This window comes from Saimiri boliviensis, chromosome 16 (assembly GCF_048565385.1).
Source record: "Saimiri boliviensis isolate mSaiBol1 chromosome 16, mSaiBol1.pri, whole genome shotgun sequence".
NCBI classification, from domain to species: Eukaryota; Metazoa; Chordata; class Mammalia; order Primates; family Cebidae; genus Saimiri; species Saimiri boliviensis.
In genome coordinates, this window is record NC_133464.1 from 74,859,375 (window position 1) to 74,875,000 (window position 15,626).

General features: G+C 38.7%; 1 long non-coding RNA gene across 9 annotated transcripts in view; it reads right to left on the reverse strand.

Annotated features, from left to right (window-relative positions):
* The window catches only part of LOC141581665 (uncharacterized), a 113,380-nt gene that overhangs the window by 25,198 nt on the left and 72,556 nt on the right, over positions 1-15,626 (reverse strand). Inside the window, exon 1 of one of the 9 annotated variants that reach the window (XR_012514435.1) lies at positions 1,656-4,204. The exons of the other annotated variants lie outside the window; for them this stretch is intronic. This is a non-coding gene — a long non-coding RNA (uncharacterized LOC141581665). Of the gene's footprint in view, positions 1-1,655; positions 4,205-15,626 lie in introns of those variants that run through there. 9 annotated transcript variants of the gene reach the window in all.

Genomic DNA, 15,626 nt, shown 5'->3' on the forward strand with positions numbered 1-15,626 from the left:
ACCTGATTTATTTAAATAAATGACTCTTACTACATCATTTGGCCACTGGGCCCTTTCTGAAAAAAATTTTAAAAATGATATAAGGAAGTTCAGAAGAAAGTTTATTTTTGTTTGAACCCTAAATTAAGGTCATTTGCAGATTACAGAATATATTGAATTGCTAAATGAAAAATCACCTAATTTGCTGTGAATATCTAATCAGTGCTTCTAAATCTCCAATTCTATGCTATTTGATGTGTTTTGTTCATTTGTCAGGTTGATGCACTGTGTCAAGGTTGAAAATCATGCATTTGGGAGAACATTTTATTTTTATCAGCTTTAAAAAATAACTATAATTTGTTCAGATAATATTTCGTCAAGATTTTAGCTCATAAAATTACTGAATGTTAGTTTGGTGATCTAATAAGTCACTCTACACTTTACGGTTGAGGAAAGATACAATAATAATAAAACCAAAATATGGAGCCAATAATAATTTCCTTTAAAAATCTTGCGTAGCTACAGATGAACCAAAGGGGAAGAAAACAACCAGACAACAAGCAAGTCCCTGGAGAGTGCCTAGCTGTCTGACAGTCTGTGTTTACTCATTCAAAGATGCCCTTCACGTATCCTGACCCTCTTTCCAGCACTTCCACCAGTCAACGTGCAAAGTTATTCTGACTAATGATTCCCTTCCAATCAAATTTAATAGTTGTTTTCAATCTCCCCAGCACAGAGAACTCCATATATCTGTTTCTTTTCAAACATATTTTTAATTCAGGAAATACAAAAATGTCCAAGAAAAATTATAAATCAATGCCTCTTGTGATTATAGTAGCATCTGTATAATAGAAAGAACACTGACCTCAGAATTAGAACACTCTGGTTTGAAGTCAAAACCTTCTGAGACTTGGTTTCTTACCCTGAGGATATTAACCTCTCAACATTTTCTAATTCATAACAGACGTTCCGTTTTTATCTAACGTCGGAGTGAATGAATCTCACAAGATTATCTCTCTCTGTCCTATTTTACTTCGTCATCCCTCTTTGCCTTTTCTTATTTAATACCACTCCTTCATATTCCTCCTACCTCCTTCTTTTTGCACTCTCAATGACACAGCGGTTTCCTTTGCTGTGACTTTTCACCTGCAGTCACTTCTCTTGATTTCTTTATTTACTTTTGTTATAAGTAAAATTTTAATGCTGCAAAAGAAATAGCACTTGAAGATACGTCCTCTCAGCAAGGCAGTTTACTTCTATAGAAGGGTGCAGGGGCATGGACGGAGCAATGATGGCTGCGCATGCTTGGACAAGGGGGAAGGGGTACTTATGCCTGACTGGGGGGTGGGCCCTACCGTTGTGTCATCCCCTATTGGCTAGGGTTTGACCGCGCAAGCTAGACTAATCCGGATTGGCTATTTTAAAATAAGAATAGGGGTTGGAGCTGGAGTAGCAGGGTGGGTGTTTCAGCAGGAAGGACAGTTATGGGTATGTCAGAGCAGGTAGATCAGGTAGCCAGGGGTGATCAGGTGACCTGGATGAGTCAGGATGGGTAGCGGGGGAGAGGGAGCAGATGTGAACTACTGATCAGAACCTGTGGAGAAGGTTGTTTACTGGAATTACAAGGAAGTTAAACTTTAAAATAGAGAATTAAAGAATAAGAGGGCTGAACTTACTGGCATACTGATTCTTTGAAGAGGAAGTTGGGGTTCGCTGTACCACTTTGTACACTCTGTCTCCTTGTCTCTTTCCTACACCAGTCTGATGCTTGGAAAAGCCTCCTGTTTTACATTTCCAAAGTCAACTTCTTCCGCTCACTCAAAACCTGACAAAAATCACTTCCTTTGCCTATTATATGCTCACAGCAAACAATAAATGATTAAAGTGCTGATGGTAAACTCATCTGCAAAAAAACATATATTCTGAGCAATGGATTTTAGCAAAGGAAAGGTAGCGAGTAACTGCAACCCACTTAGAAACAGGTGTGATTTCTCTAACCAACCGTTAACACATTTGTGCTATCATAATCACTGCTCTGGCGAATACTACATTGCCATAGAAACATTGTTTCCCATATACATATTTATAGATTTTATTGGTGGCATGTGATAACTGTGAAGTAGTTTCCACAGTGGTGTTGTGAGCTTTGACAATGAAGAGTGATAAGGAACATGATTCAGCTTCCACGGCTGACCCGCTAAGTTGAAGGCTGTAAAACAAGAAATTTTCCCAGACCTTCTATATGTCAAGGTGAATGGAGCTGGTGATCCCCTGAGTTACACTTCTTATCATTTGGTTTATTGTCCCAAGGAAGAGAAGTAAATGAAACACCTCGAGGTAAGAAATTCACAAGGGAGTAAATGAAGATAGAACACAGGGAAGATCTCATTTGACCCACTGTGCAAGGTAGGGAAGGATATCCTGAGTCTCAGGAAACTAGCATCTCAATCTTCTTGGACTGGATTCCAGGAGTGAGAGCAATCCTAAAGAGAAAGAAAAAAGAAAGGAAAGGGAAGGAGAGAGGAGGGAAGGGGAAGGGAAGAGAATAAAGGGAAAGGAACAGAAAGGCACAACAAAAGCCCAGATAGTATAAAGGGACAACAGAAGTGAAAAGGATCTGTTACCATTTCGTATTTCAGAACTGGCTAGCAGGCTGCTGCAGAGCTGACATGACAGCTAAGGCAGAATAAAGTGGTGGTGTGGCAGAGGGAAGGCAGCAGAGCACCTCTGCATCCTCTTAGCACAAATGTAACAGGCCCACATGCCAGGGGTTATGGGGAGGTAGCTGACAGTTGAGTTCCAAACTGTTCCGCCACAGAGCAACTGAGGCAAGGGGTAAGACGACCTCCTAGCAGAGACTTGGAGCTCACAAGCCTAGGCCAAGACTAGATAGAATATCCCACTAAGATTCCAAAGATCTACATGCCAAAAGAGCCAAGATGAAGCCAACTTTGCTGCAGGCTTGCATGAGAACCATGGAGTCCCCACCGTATCGAGGGGATATAGATTGTGAGGCACACGAGCCAGGGATACCTCATCAGCAGTGGCGGAGAGGACAAAAGCAATGCTCAGAGACATCCACTGTGCCTTAGCGGGAGGTCAACAAAGAAGGACAACAGGTAATAGATTAGCTGCCTCCTACTAATGCTATGCGAGCTGTGGAAAGACCAATGGAATGGTGCTACAGCAAGGGAGTCAGCCACCATCACTTTCGTTTTGTGACACTCCAAGTCAGGCAGAGGACTGGGAAAGCTTTGTAGCAGAAAAAGAAAAGGAGGGGGCTTCAGGTGTGCCTCGACTAAAGGCTGTTGGTGTGGGAAAGCTGTAGGCAGGCTAACCAGAGCCAGGCACGCTATGGCATTGATTAGGGGTGGGTATATTTGGCTTTCCCTGGGTTGGTCCTAAATTGGAAGTTCGTACAAAAATTTAAAAAGCCGTCAGTTGTTAATCAAGCTGTGGTTATCTTTGGCCGATTGTATTGTTAGATTCTTGGATTGGCACTAAGGATGATAGTCTGGCTTCCTTTAATAGCTCATATAGCAGGCTGACTTATATAGCAGGCTGGCTTCCTGGCCTGTTTATTGTAGATAAGGGAGCTGGTTTCCTGGGCAGGTTGCTGCAGATTGTTAGTTGAAGTTCTAATTTTTTGATACAATCTGCCCCATGTCAGTTTGTATATTCAGTTTCTCAGAGTACACAGTATCCCCTGATACCTGGGTGGCATCTCGGAAAGCAGGATGAGAAGGAACAACTTGAGAGAACGAACAGCTTTTTTGTAGAGCTTTTGAATTGATTGGATATTTATTTTTTTAAAAACCACTGTGTTAGCCATCTATAGACTGTGAGGTACACAAGTCATGGATGCCTCATAAGCAGAGGCAGAGAGGACAAACAGAAAGGGACTGCTTGTGGCCTGAAAGTGAAGAATTGGGCTAGGCGCGGTGGCCCACGCCTGTAATCCCAGCACTTTGGGAGGCCGAGGCGGGTGGATCACGAGGTCAAGAGATCGAGACCATCCTGGTCAACATGGTGAAACCCCGTCTCTACTAAAAATACAAAAAATTAGCTGGGCATGGTGGTGTGTGCCTGTAGTTAGCTACTCAGGAGGCTGAAGCAGGAGAATTGCCTGAACCCAGGAGGTGGAGGTTGCAGTGAGCCGAGATCGCGCCATTGCACTCCAGCCTGGGTAACAGGAGCAAAACTCCGTCTCAAAAAAAAAAAAAAAAAAAAAAAAAAGTGAAGAATTTACCACTGATGAGCAGTTTAGTTTTAGTTTTTGTTGTTTGCTGTTCTGCTAGCAACAGAACTGGAAGATCCAAAGCAAGATGAAATTGGATTAGGAAAAGAGAGCTCTACATTTTTTGCACACACAATCTGTAATGTGCAAATTTTGCCCCGTTACTGGTATTATTACACATAGTTTACAAAGGAGGAATCTGACACTAATAAGTGTTCAAAATGATAACAATCATCAAAACCATATATTTCAAGGTGCCACTTTCTAGGATACTAAGGACTCTTGAACCAGAGAAAGCGGCAGATACGCCACTTGAGGGTCCAAACAATGAACACAAACTGAATAGACTACAGGTTGAGAATGTGGAGAAAACACCCGTTCCTAAAAAAACTAACTCATAGATTTTCTAGTTTTGAGAAATTTCAGATCTTGCAGGCTAGTGTTCTCATAAGCACATACACATGGCAATTCAAGAGTTCCCAAGTTTGACCTGAATAACATGGACAGAATCACGAGCAAAACCATAATAACAATTTGGGATCGAATCATCCAAGCAAGCTAGGGGCTCTTGCCCTGGAAAAGGATTCTCAGTGAGAACTCAGTAAGAGGCTTTCCACAAGAGCACGTCTGTAAACTAACTTGCCTCACTTTGAAAAGCTGCAGACAAGGTCAAAGGAGCAGAAGTTATTTAAGAAAGAGAATAAATAGCTCTATGCTCACTGTGATTAATTACAAAATAAAATGAGATTTGATGAAGCACCTTTGTATTCATTCCAGAACTCCAAATCACTTCTTACTATGAATATAGGGTAATACAAGTTGAATATCATATAATTAATGTTCATTTTAAGTATTCTTTGGAATTCTAATTTTTTTTTTTTTTTTTTGAGACGGAGTTTCGCTCTTGTTACCCAGGCTGGAGTGCAATGGCACCATCTCGGCTCACCGCAACCTCCGCCTCCTGGGTTCAGGCAATTCTCCTGCCTCAACCTCCTGAGTAGCTCGGATTACAGGCATGTGCCACCATGCCCAGCTACTTTTTTGTATTTTTAGTAGAGACGGGGTTTCACCATATTGACCAGGATGGTCTCAATCTCTTGACCTCGTGATCCACCCGCCTCGGCCTCCCAAAGTGCTGGGATTACAGACTTGAGCCACCGCGCCCGGCCTTGGAATTCTAATTTTTAAAAGCCTCTCTTAAGATGTCTTCCATCCTGACAGTCAGATTCTCAAATGTTCCAATGCCACCTAAATATATCGTGTTTCATAAATTCCGTATTGATGTTATAATAAAGTAGCAGAATAATTCTAGGATTTTTTTTCCATTTGATGATTGCCCTATTGCTTTTGAAAATAATGACTCTCAATTATTCCAGTGTGAGATGTATTCACTTTATTATGTTATCTAAATTTGTCTAGATATTGCAAGGCTTTAGGCAGCTCCTAGTAAAGACACAGGTTGTTCCTGATTATTATTTTTAATATTAATTTCCACATACAATGGCATTTTCCCTGATTCTCCTATTTACTACAAAGTAAACATCAGTGTGTTGCTCTTAAGCATGGTAGTTTTACATTTATATTTACAGCTCCTATTTTTTCTTTTTATTTGATCAAGGATAGAGATAAGTACTCAAAATGAATATTTTACCACTTAATTATCTACTGTTTGTCTTTGCCACTCACTGTGCTATCTTCATTTTGCAAGAAAGGCTCAGAAAAGTTAAATAACTTGCCTATGATAACACAGTATTAAGTGGTAAACAAGCCAGGTTTGCCTGAATCATTGCCTCTCACTGCCATTCCAGGGAGGGTGAGAGGGCCTGGCTCTCCGCATATCACATTAAGTCAGTGCCCTCTCTCTCTCTTCTTTGTACTGCTCTTTAAGAGTACAGGCAATGAAGCCAGGAGTTCTAGGTTCAAACTCTGCACCTTTTACAGGTATCAGCTATGTGATAGAAAGTGTACTACTCCCAATGCACCAAAATTAATGCTAATTTGGGTTATAAATTACTCCCTAAATCTCAGAGTATTAACCCAGTAAAAATGTATTTCTTGCTGCCATCACAGTATAACACAGGTAGGAAGGATATCCTCCACATAGTGACTCAGGGATCCAGGATGCTTCCACATTCTTGTTGCAAAGATGTCCTGCCATGACCCAGCTGACAAATGAGAGGGAAAAGAGGGCATGTGGATGCAAGGCACTTTGGCATGTAACCATTGGCCAGAATTAGTTACTTTTCATCACCCAGCAGGTTTAAACTAAATACAAAGAAGACTGAGGAAATACCAATGAGTCCACGAATATCAGTGAGGAACAGTTCCTGCTACATTGGGCTAGTGTTTTTTTAAATTATTTTTTGTTTTCTTGATTTGTCTAGGTCTGTTTTTACTTCTATTAAGTAAAGATAAAACACTTAGCAGTATGCTTAGCACGTAATGTGCATTTACTCCATGTTTTTAAGTTTAATACATTATATAAGTGTGTAAATGGGCCCTCAATAAAGACAAAAATCTGCTACCTTCTTTGGATCGATCAGAAGAAAATTGAAAGAAGAAAGTGGATTTGCCAAACTAAACTTCAACAAAGATCCCCAGATAAGTCATATTTTAGAATTCTAAACAAAAAGTTCTCCTTATAACATTACATGTTGGAGAAAAAAGTAAGAATCTCAGCGGGAGAATAAGTAACTACGTCGAAGGAAGGAAAAAGCACAAAAACTGTAGAGTGGGAGGGTTATGAGACAGAGAAGATAATTTGTTTTTGTTGTCTATAATATTTTTCTTCTCAAAATTAGATGGTTAGGGGATAATAAATAAGTAGAGGAAAATCCACTAATAACTATAATGTCTCTCTGAAAATACTAATTAGAATTGTTTCTGTTTCTAGTTTTCTGAATTTCCTTTTACACAGAAATCAGTTGTTCATTTAATGAATTGAGATTTTTGTCCCAGCTTTTCAAATCTCCTCACTGATCCATGTCTTTCAACTGCCTGTCTTATGTGTTCCAGTATTTTAGTATCATTTCATATTATTTAACGCTTTTTTATATCTCAATCCATTTTTCCTCCCAAATTTCCTAAATTATCAAACATATTCTCAGGCTTTCTACCTCTGTAAGTGATCTTTCTGATGATAAGCATGATAGCGACTCTACTTTGATAGAGATGTAGGAATAGTTTTCTGTGTTCAAAAAATGTAATGCACATTCTTTGTAAGTGCAAGAGTGGCATAAAGTTCAGGGGGAAAAAATTAGCCCACATTTTAGTAGCCTCCTTTTTACCTTATTGCTATTAGACTTTTTGTTTTCTTGTTGTTTTGATTTTAAGAATAATACCTTTATTATTTTTGTGTAGATATTTATTATAGAAATTATTATTCTAAAAATATAGAAAGCTTTACTACTGTAATATGTTTGACAAAATTAATTTAAGTGTTTTTCTATTCAAAGAGAAAATAGGATAAATTGATAAAAATATATAGATGGAAATAATCAAGTTATCTTATTAGTCTACTTACTACTTTTCAATTAAAAAGGATGACTTTTCCCTCAAATCTAAGGCACACTCTTTTTCACATTTTAGCATCTCTGAAATCTGGACATTCTCATAATGGAAAGCATCACTGTGGCCAGGAAGTGGTTCTGCGGGGATGTTCATTGTTTGGACCTGCACAAACTTGATTGCCATTCCTGGTGGCCTGACAGACCAAATGCAGCTCTTCAACACTCAGGCAGAAAAGAAGTCTTGCTTGTTGTCTAAAAACCTTTCCTTGACAGCTGGTTTAAAAAAAGACACACGTGCTTTCGAGTGAATAACATTGATTATCTCTAGATTATAAATACTTTCAATTTCTTCTTTGTATCAGGCATTCCTTTACAGCAACACAAAAATAGACTCATGCAGGACTAATAATATAAATCTATGAAGATTTATTAAGGGACTCTGAGTTGAGAGTAGCCTACCTTTTCACCTCCCAACTACTCTCTGAATCATGAGAAGGTTTTCTATGAAAAAAAGAAAATGGAGATAAGTCTGAGCACAACTTCTCCCTGTATCTCTGGGATAAGAAAGTGTAGCGTGCACTTTCTTACCATGCAGCAGAGACGAAGGTGAGCTTCTGCTGAAGCTGAGGGTAAAGACTTCTTTCTATGTGGAGGTCCTAGGTCATGAGGACCTACAGATGTCACTGTGAGGAGAAGGGTCTGCTTGCCCTCTAAGAAGTCTGAGAACAAAAAGATATTCTTTAATGCCCACAATATAGAGTTAACAATTTTCCAGACTGGGCTTTAATAAACCCTATAGTATTCTGTCCGCAAAAGAGGCACAAAAGCTAAGGATACAAGAATTATAAAAATAAAGTAATGAAAACAGATTGATAACTAAATATAAACCAAATACTAAACTATGAAAGAATGTCATGATCAAGTAGATTTATCAGCATGGTTAATCTGAAATGCAAAGATTGTTTAAACCCAGGAAATTAATTGACATTTACTGCAATAATGATATAAAAGAGAAAATTCACATACTATCTCAACAAATTTTGAAAAAGCATTTAATAGAGTTTAACATCTGTTTATTATTTTTAAAAATCTCTGAAAGATAATAATAAAAGGGAGCTTTCTTAAACTTGATAAAAGAACTTTCTTAAACTTACCAGTAAACTTCATATTTAAGGGAAGCACTTTCAATACATTCTTTTTAAAACTCAAGAGTTAGACAAGAATAGGCTCTATCACAGAAACTGCTTATATTATGGTCAATGCAAAAGTCAAGAAGAAGAAATAAGTGTTCTAGTTCTAGTTCTGATGGAGTAGTTGGGGTCCCATGTAAACAACTGTAATAGCTGGGTCAAAACTTTTGTAACAATTCTTTCTAGACATAATTCTTGAGAGAAGCAAAGAACACACAAAAAAAATGGAAGCTGGAAGGCACCAGGATGGCATCTTTATAACGCTGAAATTTTTTTTAAAACCCCACAAAAACAAAAAGCCTGTCAACCCCAAGTTCTTTACTGAGTGAATGTATCTTTCAAAACTAAAGCCAAAATAAAGATGTTTTTAGGACTATAAACAATCAAAGAGCCTGTTGCCAGGAGGTGTGTACATGAGAAATAAAAGAAGATTTTCAGGGTGAAGAAAAATGTTACCATCAGAAGCATAAGACTGCAAGAAAGACTAAAATGCCCCTGAAAGAATACACAGGTGAGCAAATAGAAATATATATGAACTGTTTAAAACAACAAAAATAATATCTTGTGGGATTTATAACATATATGAAAGTAGAATATAACAAAAATAACATAAGGGAGGGCAGGAGTAATAGAAGCTAAACTTTCTAGGCTTCTTTGATTGTCTGGGAAGTGGAAAAATACTAATCTAACATAGGCTGTAATGAATCAAATGTATGTATTACAATTTCAAATGCAACCAATAAAATCATAATAACAAATGATATAACTGAAGAGCTAACAGAGGAGAAAATGAAATAACAGAAAATACTTGTTAAATGCAAAAGCAAGCAAGGAAAGAAGAAAGGGCACAAACAGATGAGAAAATAGCAAATATCGAGACAGTAAATATAAATCCAATTAAATCCATCAATACAGTAAATGAAAATAGCAGGGAAAATGCAAGATGAGCCTGGAGCATCTTCTAATGCCAGAAAGTAAGGCAGTGCTTAGAAAACAAAAAATACATGCCGGGTGAGGTGGCCCATGCCTGTAATTCCAGCACTTTGGAAGGCCAAGGCAGGCGGATCACAGGGTCAGGAGTTCAAGACCAGACTGGCCAACATGGTGAATCCCCATGGCTACTAAAAAACACAAAAAATAGCTGGGCATGATGGCTCATGCCTGTAATCCCAGCTATTTGGGAGGCTGAGGTAAGAGAATTGCTTGAACTGGACCCACGAGGCAGAGGTTACAGTGAGCCAAGATCACGCCACTGCACTCCAGTCTGGGCTACAGAGCAAGACTCTGTCTCAAAAAAAAAAAAAAAAAAAACGGGGCCATGGCTAATTTACAAATGCCAAAACTGGAACAATTTGAGCAACAAAATAAAATAACCATATTTTCTCTTTGTCCTAAAAGCACTCGCATTGGCTAACCATGGTCCTTTGCCTGATAATTGGCCCAAAGCTTTCATTTTAAAGGACCTAACCTATTAATAGTCCTGCCTACACTGCATTGCTATAGTTTTCATATTGGTAACAGCTTTATTGAAATATTCTTCACATATCATGCACTTCACCCATTCAAAGTGTAAAATGTACAGCTTTTGAGTAACTTTGCAAGGTTGTGCGACCCTAATCACAATGAACTTTAAAACACTCTTATCCCTCCCCAATCCCCTGCCAAAAAACCCTGTGACTATTAGTAGTCACTTCACTTACCCCTAAGCCACTCAACTTGAGGTAACCACTAATATAATTTCTATGTCTATAGATTTGCCTTTTCTGGGCATTTCATGTGGCTAAAGTCAGATGTAGTTGGAGTCATATAATATATGGCCTTCTTTGTCTGACTGTTTTCACTTAACCCAATATTTGTAAGGTTTATCCATGCCATAGCATGTGTCAGTACCCCATTCTTTTCTTTTACGCCTAAATACTATTTCATTCGGTATGAAATATATAAAATATACCACATTTTATTCATTCATTCATCAATTAATGGACTTACAGGTAGGTTGTTTCCACGTTTTGGCTACTATGAGTAATGCTGCTACGACCTTTGTGTGCAAATGTTTGTGTGGATGCATTGATGGTATTACAGGACCGAGGAGGACTGAGAGGCAGGCCACAGGAACTCCTGCACTGCAGGCATACTCTTCATTATCTCCGTACATTGCATGGTAGCAACCAACCTTCTCCTTCATTAGAATCTATCACTCCAGCTGCTACAGTAATTTTTGGCAATTTATTCTGTTTAGTAATTCAGAGCCCCAAATGGTTAGGTGGTAGTCTCAACTTCTAGTTTAATAGACCCATGACTATATCTTTGTTGAAAGTTTTTCTTGCTTAGGAACTAAAACCTGTAGATCAACAATACCCAAAGTCACAAAGATAGGAAGCAAAAGTTTTTCTAGTAGCTCACTAGAGGTAACAGAAAGAGAAGCCACTCCCAATTGCACCCCTTGATTCTCAGACCTGTGAGTCTTAAACATAGAAGAACTGAACCATGGAATAGAGGATGATTAGAGGACACGTCGTGTGCTGGAAGACCTGCCAGATGTTGAAACCCAGCTAGTGCCAAAACTGAATCTTTAGAAAACTATTCCACTTTCTATCAGATCAGATATTTCAGAGTAATATTAATATGATATGTTAAAATCAGGACATTCCACAAGCATAAACCCATTGCTGTATTGAAAATGAGTTCTTCGGTCAAAAGCAATGTTGTTTGCATAGTGGCCTTTGTAGATGCATTGTGATTAGTATCAGCAGAGTCACTCATTTTATTCTGGAGAGAAGAAAGTGCTGCCTCTTGTATGATGAAAACAGTTCAATGTATCAACCTGCCAACACGATCCCCTGAGGAATAATGGCATATTAAGGACTTATCACTACTTTCTGCTATTGGCAGGTGGGACATTCAGCAGCAGTTGAGCCAGATTCACCTTGATGTGTAGAAGTCTACATTACAGAGTCTATGCACAACTTCTATGTCTGCTGCTAAGACCACTTTATTATGAGACTTTGGAGTAAGTTTAAGGTAAGATAAGAAAAAAATGCCAGGCGCGGTGGCTCAAGCCTGTAATCCCAGCACTTTGGGAGGCCGAGGCGGGTGGATCACGAGGTCGAGAGATCGAGACCATCCTGGTCAACATGGTGAAACCCCGTCTCTACTAAAAATACAAAAAAATTAGCTGGGCATGGTGGCGCGTGCCTGTAATCCCAGCTACTCAGGAGGCTGAGGCAGGAGAATTGCCTGAACCCGGGAGGCGGAGGTTGCGGTGAGCCGAGATTGTGCCGTTGCACTCCAGCCTGGGTAACAAGAGCGAAACTCCGTCTCAAAAAAAAAGAAAAAAAGCTGACTGATATCCACAAAATATGTCATACTGTCCACCTTATTATTAAGTTCTTTCTCTGCTCTTTGGTGAGCATTCACATGAGACACGAATATCTTCAAATTCCGTACCCATTAGGTGAGGTCAGTCCACATACCTCTTCCCTAGACTTCCTTTACATCCGTGTTTTAATTATTCTTCTAAGTCCCTAACCCCCAAGCCAAACCATTAACCACTGCCTATGAAATGATGTAGATCTGTACTTTTGGCCGTATTTCCTTCCGGAAAAAAAACAAGTGCACTGCTCAAAACTCTGCTGGGAGAATTTTTTTTATCACTGTCCTTTAGGGCCACCTATATGGGGCTACAGTGCTGCAGACATCTGCTTTCAGTAGTGACAGCAAATAATGCAGAACCATATGTAATGCAGATCTAAAGGTTTTCTTCTACAGTCAGCTAGTCATAGAAAACTTCTCAAGGGCCAGGCACGGTGGCTCATGCCTGTAATACTAGCACTTCATGAGGTTGAGGTGGGAGGATCACTTGAGCTCAGAAGTTCAAAACCAGCCTGGGCAACATAGTGACACCACATCTTTAATTTAAAAAGAAAAAAAAAGAAGAAAAGAAAACTCCTTATAAGGACATAGATGTGAGTTGAAGGCAGGTGTAGAAGTTTTGGACAACTGGATGCTTGTTCATTACTTTCGGGACCTTCTTAAACTCAGTATTATATTACATTTGAGGTAATAATAATTGTATATATTATATATTCACATAACTATATATATATATATATAGTTATGTGAATATATAATATATACAATTATATAGCAATGTTGTTAGCATAGCGGCTTTGGTAGATGCATTGTGTTTAGGGAAAGCAAAGTAACTATTGCATTCCAGCGAGAAGAAAGTGCTGCATCTTCCATGATGAAAATAGTTCAATGTATCCACCTGCCAGTAAGATGTGTGTGTATGTTTGTATGTGTGTGTGTGAATGCTAGTAACAAGTCAGAAACTGTTTCTCAAAAGAGTAGCTATCTGCACAGATTGGCATAACTTTTATCCCAAATCATAAAGATGTGCACCGTCATTCTCCTACTGAGACTTGCCAAAGGCTGCAAACAGCATCTCTTATTCGGCACAGATGCTTCAAGTACCATGAGGTCTGGGAGGTCATATGGCGTGAGAGAGCATTTGCACAGCAGCAGGACCTGTTACAGAGACTACTCTTGTCCTGAACCATGCTGAGAATCGGAAATCTGGATACTGAGTAAATGTATCAGAGTTGCATATTCAAATGAAGTATATATTGCTTTTAAGATATAAAGATGCCCACTAGGGTTAATGCCTCTCTCTTAGTAGTAGGAGAATTCAAATGTGTCAGCTTGTTCTTTACCTTGGAAAAATATTTCAACATGGTCCATATGAGAAAACTTTTTCTAAAAAGAACTTAATAGTAAATATTTTAGAGTTTTCAGGCCACATACAATTTTTGTTATGTAGTTGTCTTTTAAAAAATATGTAATCATTCAAATATGTAAAAAACATTTTAGCTACAGGCTATATGAAAACTGGCCTCTGACCAGTGTCACAGTTAGGCCTGTGAGTCATGGAACACCAGTACTCAAATTATTTTTGTCAAGTGGCAAACTGCTGGATTTTTGTGGAATTTATTTTATACCTTCAGGTATGCAAATATCTTACTTAGGCATCTATTATAGAATACTTGCTACTTTCCCACTCACCAGGTCTAATCAACACAATCACCCCCACACAGTGGTCCAGTGTGATTTTCTATGGGTTAGGGAGATGATCAAGGCTGCCATAGATCAGGTTATGACAGGGCTAGAGAGTTGAGCACATTTTTAACAATAGCTGCAACTGAATTCAGTGCTGGACAAGTTTTACAATAAGCCATAGTCATTCTTCAATATCCATTTGTCTTCTGCATAAACCAAATAACAGGTTTAGTGGGGATGTGGGGAGAGTCACCACCCCTGTATCCTTAAAGTCCATGACAGTGGTACTAATCTCTGCAGCCCCTCTAGAGATATAGTATTGCTTTTGATTCACTATTTAAGAAGATGAATCGTTCCAGTGGCTTTCACTTTCCTATCATAATAGCCCTCTCTCCTGGAGTCATGGAAACAGTGTGGAGACTCTGACTGTTGTTGCATATGTCAATTCTAATTACGCATTCAGAATTGGAGAATAACCACAGAATGTGTTCAGTGGGCCCCCTGTGAGACAAACCCAGCCAAACTCCATCGATCACTTGAACTTCAGAATTTCCTACTCTGCCTAGTGGATCAAAGTGACATCAGAATCTCTTAGAATTGGTATCAATTCAGAGCCAGTCTATAGTAATCCCTAAATGATCTGGTTATTTTCTTTTTCCTGATGCATAACCACCCTAGCAAATGGCCACAGGTCCCCTTGGAGAAAACAACAAAACGATAGCATAAATTTTTATCTATGTTGCAGTGTCCCTGCACAGGGGACTTGGTCTCCTCTTCACTTAAGGGACTCTGGACCTCTCATCTGGCTTGATTCTTGTAATTGAGGGATCATGACTATCTTTGGTGATTCAAGTCAGGCTTCCAGAAAAACACATGCAGCTTTTTACTTATACAAATCAAGTAAGACCTATTTTGGATCTAAGGATACCATGAATAATTAGGCAATGCTGACAATCTCTGTGCGTAAAACCAATAAAGTTATTGCTTTAGTTCTGCTATTCATTATGGTGAGCAGCCCATCTTCTTATGGTGATGAAGTGCTGTGCTCTCCCTTGGTCCCTGCCACAACAGGATCCCAACATTTCAATTGAATTCAAGAATGAAAGTATTTCTTTTGCCCCATGGAAATCATAGGCAAAGTTAAAAGGTATACAACAGACTGATAGATACCCAAAATCAACATAGAATAAATAACTTGTTCATACAAAGAACTTCTACAAATCAACATGATAAAGAGAAGTAATCAAATAGAGACATAGAAAAAGAATATCAATAAGCTGAAGGAAAAATCATAGTGACTAAACATGTAGAAATGTTCAATTTCATAATTGAACTCAACCTTTTAATTTGCAAAATGATGCAAATTAAAATAATGAGAGACCACTTTACATCCATGAGATTGGAAAAATTTGGAATGTTACATGGTGCCAAGCATTAGCAAGGGCATGGGGCAATGGAAATTCTGATGGACTACTGTTAGGAGTAAGCAGGTACAGTCATTCAGAGAGCCATCCAGATATGTCCCATATCTCAGTATTTCCATCCTGAGAAATTATTGCACAAGCTCGTGAAGAGACATGAATAAGATTTCCAATGTAGCATTACTAGTGGAAGCCAGATATTGGGAGCAACCTAAATATTCATCATTAGAGA